Here is an 11,619-nt window from a genome sequence, read left to right as displayed (position 1 = left end):
AGGACCATGGGGTAGTAATCGGTGGGCTGGATCATGGCCTGGATCATCCACATCATGTCCTGAATCTTTGCTCTGGGTAGGCAGTAGACCTCGCATATCGAGGGGTCCTGGCGACAGATGGGGCACTCTGTACCTCTCAGGATGGAGTCATCTATGATGATCACTCAGCGCTTTTTCCTCTGGGACTGCTTATCTCCTTCGGCCTGCTCGGATCATGGAGAGTGCGGAGTTGCCTCCTCTCCAGTTGCTTCCTCTTCTTCCTTCTCCTACAGAGTTGCCAAGGCCTCGTACCTGTTCTGCAGCTGGACTGGAGGAACTGGTACTGTTGTGTTGTGTGCGAACAGCCCTGGTTCTGGAGGTGACCGTCTGCCACTCTGCAGTGGAGGGCACCTCCCGAGGTGCTTCTTCCTTGGGTGTGTGGCCATGCAGGGAAAGGAAATAGCCGTCAATTTCATCCTCCGCCTCCCTGATTCCCCTCAGCCTGCTAACCTCCTCCTCCTGGAGCTCCCTCACCTGCATGTCCAGGGCCCTAAGGCGGGCACCTGCAGGCCAGGGGGTTGGGGACACCAGCCCCCCCATGGGCTCTGTCTGGGTGGAGGCCTGAGACAAGCCCCGGGTAGGCTGTGCCCCCCGGGCAGGGGCCCTGGCAGCACTCCATATCGACACCGTCGTAGGAGTTGCTGCTTCTTTATGGCTTAGTGCAGTACCTTTGCCCTGCCCTAGCAGGAATCTCCCTCCTGGCCCTTCCTGCTCACCCGCTGGTGCGAACGCCAACGCAAATGCCGACGCACTCTGTTTGTGCGGCGTTGTTCAAGAGTGTGGCTCCCTACCGGCTCAGCTAAGAGGGATCTGGGGGGCTTCCCCTCCGGATCTGGTTCAGCTGCGTCTGGTCCCTCTGCCCACTTACCTTAGGGGGATCAGTTGCTGCTGCCCCTGCTGCTGGCTCCACTGCTGCTGCATCCGCCTCTGCCTCGGGTCAGGTAAGGGGGCACACGTGTGTGCGGGACACATGTGTGCCTGTATCCCTCCTCTTCTCCCTGCTCCTGGCTCCCAAGTGCCAGGAGCTACGTCAAACCACGGCTTTTAAAGGCCGCAGTTTGAATTTCCCGCCGCTGCCCCTACAGCCAATCAGGCCCTCCAGTCTTTCCGGAAGTGCCTGCTGGCAGTCCCACCCCCTACACTCCCCCGCTGGGGGGATCCGGTGCCTCCTGAGCCTGCTCCCTGAGGGTTAACCCCAAGGGTGTTCCCTAGCTTGGGGGGACAGTCCCCCCTAGCCCACCCCATGTTTGTGTGCTCTGTTCGCGCAGTGTGGCTCCCTACCGGCTCAGCTAAGAGGGATCCGGGGGGGCTTCTCCTCTGGATCCAGCTCAGCCGTGTCCGGTCCCTCTGCCCACTTACCTTAGGGGGATCAGCTGCTGCTGCCCCCGCTGCTGGCTAAGCTGCGGCTGCATCCGCCTCGGGTCAGGTAAGGGGGCACACGTGCATGCAGGACACATGTGTGCCTGGATCCCTCCTCTCCTCCCTGCTCCTGGCAAGAAAGATAGCACAGTACTTTAGATAACAAGCTTTGTCATTTTCATAGTTGTATGTATTGAAATATTTAATATAAATGTAATTTTGATATGTCTTTATATGATAGCCAAGGCTGTTTTGTGAAGTAGTAATTAACTTAAGCGGACCTCAGGTGTTCACACATAGAAGTGGCAATCTCTGATAATTAGCATTTTACAGGAATTTATTCCTTATCACCCTTGCCCACGTGAGTACCAGGCTATGAGCAACCAATTGCGTATTTACATTAAGAAACAAGTTTAGCACGTGGTAACACCTTGAAACAGAGAGACTGTATTTGTGGATTTCCATGTCTGAAAGGATGCATGTATGCTCCTGGTCATAATTGGGTCAGGAAAGATTTCTGTTCTGGTAAACATTAGGGCTGTGTAAGGTATAAGTCCACCTCAATTCATCTGACCCCATCTCTGCTCAGGAGAATGACACTGTCCTGCCTGCAGTCTCTCTCTGTCTTTGGGAATTCCTATGCCAGGCTGTCAGCATTCACTCATACTCCATGGGCAGCTTTTGGGCACCTTTCTGTAGGCTCTGGGATCCTCTAATGGCACAGAGATTATTTTTTCCTATTATACTACAGGAATGGGGCTAAGGACATATAATAATTTTCTGTGAACTTGGATATTGTTCATTTTCTGGGATGCTTCTTATCTGGCCCATTTTTTTTAGCTTTCTGGTCTGATTACTCGAAACCCCCTTTGAGTATATTTTCAAAGTAACTGATCATAAATCATTACAGATTCAAGAACCATATGATTAACTGGGAAGACATCTATATGATTTTTTATGACTTATGTGTGATTCTGTTTCCCTGTTCAGGTTTGTATTGATGCCTGCCTCCATAGAGTTAAATGAAAGGAGGTTGTAAAGGGGTTGTTGAAAAAAAACAGCCAAGAAAGATAGCACAGTACTTTAGATAATAAGTCACTCTTCAACTACAGTAGCTAGGTTTACAGCTGGGGAGAGGGACTCCTTAGCCCCAACACTGGGAACAGAACTGTTTAATCAAGCCTGAGAAGATAGAAATCAAGATACTGGTCTGTCAAAAAACCAGCCTTCTGGAAAGAAACATTTTTCTGGGTGAGCTGAAAGAGGCTGTTCAAAGTGTATTAGTGAAAAACTAGATGTGTCTACTGTGCATTAATGCACTTTAGCTAATCCACATTAAAGCTAGTGCTACCATTCTGAGGTACTAAGAAAATGAGCATTAGCCTGTCTTAATACGCATTAACTAAAGTAATGCTTAATGTACATTAGCTATTTGAATATGCATTAATTAAATAGCACCTTTTTTAGTGATGCTTTAATGTGCATTAAAATAGGCTAATGTGCATTAAAGCACACATGGAGATTTGCCCACTGAAAAGCTGGAAAATAGATTCACTTGGAAACAGTGTGGGGTGTTCTTTCCCACTTAGAGATGGGAAATAAATCAAATTTTCCTGAGCTGTAAATAGAGTGGTTCTTTGATAAAATGTGTGTGTAGGTGTGACAGGTTCATGTCCCAGGGGCAGCTGTGATGCTCCCTGGTGGCCACATAATTCCTGCTCTGGTTTTAATTCTAGGGGCCTTCACTTCCCTTACTCGCCCGCCATGCCTTTGTTGTTATTATTTTTTAGGAGGGAGGCTGCCTGAGGGTGTAGAGTGACCCTGCAGTTGCTCCAGTGTTGGACTTTTGCCTTCTCAGCCCCCAGCCTTTTTGCTCTTACTGAGCCCTCTAGCTCTAGTCCACTGACTGAACTGAGCTTTGGCGTTCCCAGCTTCTTCTTTGGCCTTCCAAGGCTTTTACCTCTGCCCATTCTTGGTCTACTGAGCCTTACTGGGCTCACTCTCTCTCTCAGTCTGGGTCTGAGGCCCTGTCTCTGCCCTTTCTCAGGCTGCTGAGCCTCCCTGGACTCTCCATCTGTCTGGGCCCAAGACCCTAAGCCTATCTGTTCCAAAGTCTTATTTCTGCCCTCTTTGGGGCTGCTGAGCCTACCTAGGCTTTCCCTGTGATTGCCCCTCATGGGCTGTATGCGATCACGCCCTTGGGTGTGCTTAGTCTACCCCTTATGGGAGGTGTAGGATTGTCCCTCTTGGCAGTATGGGATTGCTACACCCACTCTGCAGTCACTATTGGATCTCCAAGCCACCCCTCACAGTTCCCCCAAACCACTGGGTCTTCCTTCCAGTGTCTACTCCCCCCTGAGCACTGGACCCTCCTAGTCTTCCCCAGGCACTGAATCAGACTGAAACCAAATACAAACTCTTCTGGATAAAACAAAACTATGATCCAACCCTGGGTCTTAATAAGCTGCTAGCCCTCAGCTTCCCTAGCTGTCTCAGGGCCTAGCATACTCATGGTTTGCTTCTGAGTTACAGACACCTCTGGAAAGCTCTTTCTTACTCAGCCTCCAAGGCCAGAATGCCTGCCCTGGCTCTGGCCCTGCCTTATCTCTCTCCCAGGACCCTGTTCCCTTCCAGTCAAGTGATTCCCCTGGATTGCTTGCAGGTACACAGTAGTCTACAGCAGTTTTCCAAATCCTGTATGCAGAGGTAAGATCACATTCATCATCCTTGTTGATCTCTTGTTTGAGTATCCAAGGATTGCATTAGCCTTTTTTGACCAGAATACACCACTGGGTCCTTTCAGGCCTCTAAATGCTTTTCAGGGACATTGGATATATTCCGCTATTAAATAGGCACGATCATTACTGAAAATATTTCAGCATTTTATTCATAAAGTCTACAGTTCTGATCTTGGATTCATATCTTTGTGAGTAAACCATTCCCCAGGCAGGGCTTCAGTTGCTTCTCTCTGGTTTTACCTATGGGCAGAGGTTTGCTTACACAAATATGACTATAAAACAAGGCCCTACAACAAGAAGTCCTGTATTAGCCATTTTACTTCACTTGCACGCTGACAAATATTTCAGAGGCCATACTTCCTCTTGTGTTGCGAAACTCATATGCTGACTAATTGCCTTAGTTGCCCAGTAAAAATAGTCATATGCTTATTGCCTTAGTTGACCAGTAAAAATACTCTTAAGTGTTTGTATAGCATAGTCTACCTATTTATGTTAAAGAGAAATCAAGAATTTTGGATGTTAATGCAAGTCTTATATGAAACAGACAGTCATATGGTAACTGACAGAAACCATAATTCTTTAAGATGTAATATTATCAGTGAGGTAATGTCTGTTCAGTAAGAACTGCCTGATTTTACTTGGTTTTGTTTACAAAGCTGATTTGGTTACATCAAAGAGTAATGGCCAGTATAACCTTCTAAGACATATGTCTCATGTGCTGTAATTTTGAATTCCATAGAATATTGATCTAATTTGCCACCAAAGCATTATTTGTGATATAGTAATATCCATATATAAGTACATAAGAATAAAACTGATAGGAAAAGCTAAAGCTCCATCTATTCCAAATCACCCATCTCCAGTAGTAGCACAGGCCAAAATCTTCTTGGTCCCCCAGTGCCAGTCCTGTAGATCTAGAAATATTCAGGAGAGACTCCCCATACCTTTGGGGCACTAGGATATATGCAGTGCCTTCTTCTTCCCCAACCATGTGGGCTAGGGACAGACATTGCACATAAACTGGTTTAAGTAATCAGAAACTGGCTTAAACCTATAATTGAACAGATGTTCAGTGCACATAAATCAGTTTGAAAATGGCCGAAACTGGTTTGAAATAAACCTGGTTGAATGTAGTATCAAACTTAACTGATTTGGGTCAAACTGGTCTATGCAATGCCTGTCCCAGACCCCTTGCTGGTTTAAGTTAAATCAGAGTCCCCCCAGCATCCTGGCATGCTATCTGAGCTGGGTGGGACTCTCTGCTTCACATCAGGGCTGGCAGAGATTTGCAGGCACAGCAGGGTTTGCTGGCTTCCCCGTACTGCCCCTCTCACCACTCCCTGCTTAAGTAATGTGCTTGCTTCCCTCTGCCCTGCCCTCCCCCCACCCTTGCCGCTCAAGCAGGAAATCTCCCCCTCCCTCCCATCTCCCATAGGATGGACTCCAGCCCCAGGAACCCTATGTATGAGGTTTGATCAAAAAGTTCTAAGACTTGATGTTCAGGGTATTGTTCATCAGGAATTTGTACTGAGTGGTCAAACAATCAAGCAGACCTTTTATAAAGAGGTTTTGATTCGATTCAGGTATAAAGTTAGAAGAAACCAGCATGAGCCCTGTGAAAATGGTTGATGGTTTCTGCACCATGACAATGCTCCTTCACACACTGCTGTCTCCATTCAAGAATTTTTGGCTGAAAAAAAACATTCCTGTGATACCACACCCTCTGTATTCACCTGACCTTACCCCATGTGTTTTTTTTTCTGTTCCCAAAAATCAAGATGAAGCTGAAAGGAAGGAGATTTGATTACATTCAAACCATCTATAAGAATGTGAAAGCAGAACTCAAAAAACTCACAGGTGAAGACTTCCAACATTGCTTCCAAAAGCGGCAGGAACGTTGGCACAAGTGCATATCATCTGGGGGAGATTACTTTGAAGGGGACAGCTCATAAAAATGTTGTTTGTACACTATTCTTTAAAATAAAGGCTAAGTCTTAGAAATTTTTGATCACCCCTCGTATGTGGTATGCTAGCTAATGCTGAGAGGTGCCTGTGCAAATCTCTCTCCAATTTCACAGGGACAGGCAGACAGAACAGCTAATCAACAGGTCAGTCAGTAAGCTGTTTAAAAAGTTTGAACTAATGGAGAGAGGCTATTGTTTTGCTAATCAGCTGATAAACACTGTTATTAGCCCCCCTGCTAGCTTGCTCTCCTTTCAGTTTGCTGCAGACAGTCTGAGGAAGCAGGGAGGGAATTTGAAAAGCTCTTTGTAATCAACAGACGCATGCATTGCACCCCTCCCCACCTTGCCTCAGAGTGCTAGCCTGGGACTGTGGGCTGGTAACACTCCTGCCCCTTGAATAGCCAGCAAGGAAAAGCCTGGAACCTTGCAGGCAGACCTCCCTAATGAGACAGACCTGCTGGGGCCTGGCCACATCCCCTCCCCCCAGCTCAACTCTGTGCAAGGGAAGGGAGGGCTGCTCTAGCACCCCCCAGCTTCTAGCCTGAGCCACTGCAAGAATGTGCCTGAATTTCCTCAGTCCAGAGAGAATTTCTCTCTGGTTACAAACCAGTTCAGCCTAGCCAGGTTAGACTAACCTGCAAAGATTGAAGCAATTTAGGCTCAGGCTTTTTGAATATCTGTCCCTAGCCATGGAGATCTTTAAAAAACTGGAGCCAGCAATCAGATAGAAACTCCAGCTCTCAGAGGTACCCAAGAAACAGGGACCACCAGACTTTCATAGAACCTCCTGTTTTCACTGAACTTACTTCGTTTTCTCCTAATTAACTGTTTTATCCAGTCCATCCTTAACCTCTCACCCCAGTTTCACTCTATACAAGGCTGTCTAAAATTTTTTTCTGTAACTTGTAGCTCTCATATTTCCTCCCTTCAGTGTCCCTTGCCTTTTCTTTTTCCTTTTCCTTTGCCCTATCTCCCACCCCTCCCAACCTAAACCCAATCTTAACTAAATTACCATGATATTGGTTGTAGCATATTGTTCACTGTGTTTGTGTGTTACACCAGTGTCCACCCTGTCTACCAAGATTGTAAATGCTTTACATTGGGTGCTGTCTACTCCTGTTTTTCACAGTGCCTCATTCCTGTTCCAGGCTAATCCTCAAGCACTGGGATATGGTATTTTAATATAATATTTTATATATAATAATACAGTTGATTAATAATAATTATACTAATAATATTCACCATCATAATAATGTGCTTAATTGAATGTTATACCAACTTCCTGACCCAGCAGCTTGATTTATATTATAGCTGTCTTTAATTTCAGATTCTATGGATATACAACTTTATCTATAAAATAGTTTAATATCTTGAATTCTTTCAGTAATGAAATATAAACATCATATATAAATCTAAAATGTAAACCTAAATGTAAAATCTAGAAAAGACTAGGTTTATGAAAGCCAAACAGGACTATTAATATATCTAGTCTAGCCTGACATGTAACTTCACTTGTTGTATTAAATCCAGTAAGTTGTTTGATAATGTTATTGCATTATATATAATACAATGATCCTAGTGCCTAATAGTCCCAATCACAGATCCAGAGTCCCCATCCTAGAGCACAAAAGGAAAAAGGGACAATATTAGACAGCATTAAAGACAGTGGGTCCATGGCCTAAACTTTTGTCAAGATTTTCTGTTGCTGTCATATCAAAAAAAGATTTAGAGAAGGGAAGTGAAGTGCCTTTGAGAATGTTTCTCATGTGTGGCCCTCACACTTCATGGGTGAGAGGGTCAGCAAGGGGGAAAGAACAAAGACCACTGATTCGCAACACTGTCTATTTCCATTTCTTTGATCATGTGAAAAGACTTAAAACTGCCTTACATGACAGAGAGTTTCCCTGATAGACATAGATGGCATAGAACTGGTATACCACAGAGCATTCTTTTATTCTCCTAAATAAATCTCTTCTGATAGGCATTGGGCCTATGAGAAACCAGCCACCAAATGGAGGACCCAGTATCTGGTCCTTTGGAAGGTACCTTCCCTACCACTATTTGGTACCCAATGACTCCCAGTAGATATCCATAGCAGAGGATTAAACCATGACATCTAATGTAACACTGAGAATTCTTTGTCTCACTAATACCCTGCAGTAAGAAGTTCCACAGGTATGCTATTCAGGGCTCTCGGGATATTTCATTTTATATGCTTTAAAGATCTGTTCTTTGAGAATAGGATTTTCAGAATACTTGAGGCTCATTTGAATGTCAGTGAAATTCACTTAACTCTTCTAGGCTCTCTTGATAATCCCAGTGCAGCCTTGTTTTAGGTGAATAGTCCTTATTCACCAGAGTAGTCCCAGGTATTCTGTTCATTGTCTACTTTGTCATCCATTATTGCTAAAGGCAAGTAAGAATACCTGGCTACTTTTCTGAAAAGCAGATCTTTTTATAGAATTCAGTTCTTAAATTACTCTGATCTTTTTGCAGAAATATAACACAATTTCTAAAAGCTATTCATCAGCAATACCAGTACCACTGAAGACCTGACACCACTTCATTAAAGTTTGTTTTTTATTATTGGGCTCTGGCAATGGTGATTGGGGCCTCTGGGCACTCATGGCAGAGCCCGCGGGGCAGTGGATTGCGTCCCCCCCACCGCCTGGCACCAGCACAGCAGCTGCCCCATGGTGCAGGTGTAGTGCAGCTCAGCAGGGCACTGCACACTATCTGGGAGCTGGGGCGGCTCCATGTGTCAGCTGGAGCCTGGCACCACTCAGCTCCAGTGGCCCCAGGTCCCAGGCAGCATGTGGCACCCTGCCAAGGGGTGCTGCACCTGTGCCATGGGGCAGCTGCCACACAGGTGCCATGCAGGGGCATGTGATCCCTGCTGCCCCCCACTGTCCTGCACTGCATGGGGGGGCTCTGCCATGAGTGCCCAGAGGCCCCAGTTGCCGCTGCTACAGGCAGTGAGTGTGGGGCTTTTTATTTATTTAGTTAGTTAGTTTTTAAATGCCAGGAAGCCGGGACCAGGCAGGCCATGGGGCCAAGCAGGGCAGCCATGGGGGCTTCTCCCATGTCTCCCCCCACCTAGGGAGAGGCAGGCACAGCCTGCTGATCCGAATCACCAAATCTCTCTGAATCGGTGCTGAATCTTATGAAACCCATTCCACCTAATCGATCCAGGATAGTGATCTGAATCTCCAAATTAAATCACTATCCTCCGAATTTACTAAATCCAAATCTGAATCAAATACTTCCCTATTTGCACAGGCCTACAGCACAGTAACAGCCATTACTCAAGCAAGTACTAAATGACTGTGTAGTAACAACTGTGCAGCTGGGTACACGTGTTGACATGCACAATGTTTACCAACTGGGACTTGGACAAGGCCCCCTCTACACGTTACACTTAATGTGTGATTAACCAGTTAATCACACCTTAAGTTGTGACCCAGCTACATGTTCAGCCAATTGATGGTATGATAAAACAAGGAAAAAGCTCCAAAGTTCTTCCACAAAAAATGTATAATAAATGTAGCCCATTTTAATCGCACTATTAACTGAACTTGTGACCAGGTGCTCCACTGTGGCTGGGAGTCCTGTCAACTGAAGGGCTCCCAGACATGAGCCGCAGCTGACAAGGCTCACAGTGGTGATAGCATTCCCTGCACTGCCCCCACTGTGAGTCTCATCATCTGCAGGGCTTGCAGCGGGAGAGAGAAAATGTTGCCCTGCTGTGAGCCTCGTAGGGTGTGGGGCTCACAGTGGGGGCAGCAGGAGGAACACAACTGCTGCTGTGAGCCTCATTAGTTACAGGACACACAGTGGGGGCAGTATCTTTGGCTTCAGGGCTCACAATGGGAGCAGTGGGGAGAATGCTGCCATCACTGCAAGCCCTGTACCCCACTATACAACAGTGGTGGCAGCATATCTGACATTGCCCCTGCTGTGAGTCCCACAGCTCATATCAGCTGCAGGGCTTTTAGCTGCAGGAGCCAGTGCAAGGGAAACTGGGATTCCAGGCTCCCTCTGAACTGGTGATAAAACACAGTGGAATCTAATCTGCAATCCCACAATCTCGCCTTCAGCTATGCACATGCAAAGGGGCCCCAAGCACCAGAAAACTCACAAGACATCTTTCTTAAGGGGTGCCAAGCCTAGCTTTGGAGACTCAGAAGGTACAGATAGTTCAAGTTAACTTTGAATAAGTATCCAGTCAGCTATTCCTCTTCCTAGAGGTTTAGGGTTCTCTGTTTAGGATGAGATGAGACAGTTATTTCTTTGTTTGCTTGTTTTTACCTGACTGGTGAGACAAAGTACAGGATATATAGCAAGTGATTACAGCTAGTTGGAATAAACCTAGCATACACTCATTGAAATATAACTGTAATGAGTGAAGACCATATTTATTTAAAGAAATCCTTTTCATTTGTAGAAATATTGTAATCTTTTTCCTAAATATTTTCAGTTATGTTGCAACATTGTTATCATTAAAATGCAACTAATACTTTATAAAAGAATATGACATCTCATAACTACCAGTGCATTGGTATTATTATCCCTTTGGTATTATTATCCCTACAAAAGAGGAAACTTGGGTAAGAATTTTAACCAGCAGGTCTAAAGTCACTTAGGGGATCCAGGCATAGAAAGTCAGAGGGCACTTGGAATTGAACATAGGTTTTCTAACTCCAAACTTTTGCTTTGATTACAGTATCATCGTTCATCCCCCCATGTAATTAGATATGGCACAACTGTCTAGCACTGAAGTTTTCAGTAAGTGCATCTACGTGTAGTATTAAGGTGAAGCAATAAACTCTTGTGCCTTTACTGCTCCCAGGCACACTTTTTGAATGTGCACCTACACCCTGGACCACAAAATGTTGAGCCTGGTTGGAGCAGCCCTGGATGGCAGAGGGCTCCAGGGGTTCACCTGCCAGCCCTGGGCTCCTCCAACCCAGCTCAGCATGCTCTGGAGGGGCAGGCTGGGGGGCTCCAGTGTGGGGCTATTTGGTAGTTAGCCCCTGTACTGAAGCACCCTTGTGCCCCAGCCAGCCATGTCAGCATCTACATGTGTGGTGCTGGAGAGTAAGAATCTCCACAGCAGGATATTACTTATATTTACAAGTACTCATAGAATCATAGAATCAATGAGTCAGAAGGAACCTAGACAGATCATCTAATCCGACCCCCTACCATGGGCAGGAAGGAGCACTGGGGGTGGCAGGGGTCATAAGACCCCAGCCAGGTGCCTATCCAGTCTCCTCTTGAAGACTTCTAGGGAAGGTGAGAGCACCACCTCTCTGGGAAGCCTATTCCAGGCTCTGGCCACCCTTACAGTGAAGTAGTTCTTCCTAATATCTAACCTAAACCTATCCTCCCTCAGCTTGTGGCCATTGTTCCTGGTGACTCCAAGGGGGGCCCTGGTGAACAGACTTTCCCTGAGTCCCTGCTGCTGGCCCCTGATAAAGTTGTAGGCAGCCACAAGATCCCCCCTCAGTCTCCTCTTG

General features: G+C 46.1%; 1 protein-coding gene across 1 annotated transcript in view; it reads left to right on the top strand.

Annotated features, from left to right (window-relative positions):
* CHRM3 (cholinergic receptor muscarinic 3) overlaps positions 1–11,619 on the top strand; it is a 341,501-nt gene that overhangs the window by 127,804 nt on the left and 202,078 nt on the right. The gene's annotated exons all lie outside the window — the stretch shown is intronic.

This window comes from Gavialis gangeticus, unplaced genomic scaffold (genome assembly GCF_001723915.1).
Source record: "Gavialis gangeticus isolate Ggan-Ray unplaced genomic scaffold, GavGan_comp1, whole genome shotgun sequence".
NCBI lineage: Eukaryota > Metazoa > Chordata > Crocodylia > Gavialidae > Gavialis > Gavialis gangeticus.
Note: the sequence above shows the minus strand (reverse complement) of the source record. Positions and strands in the feature narration are given on the sequence as shown.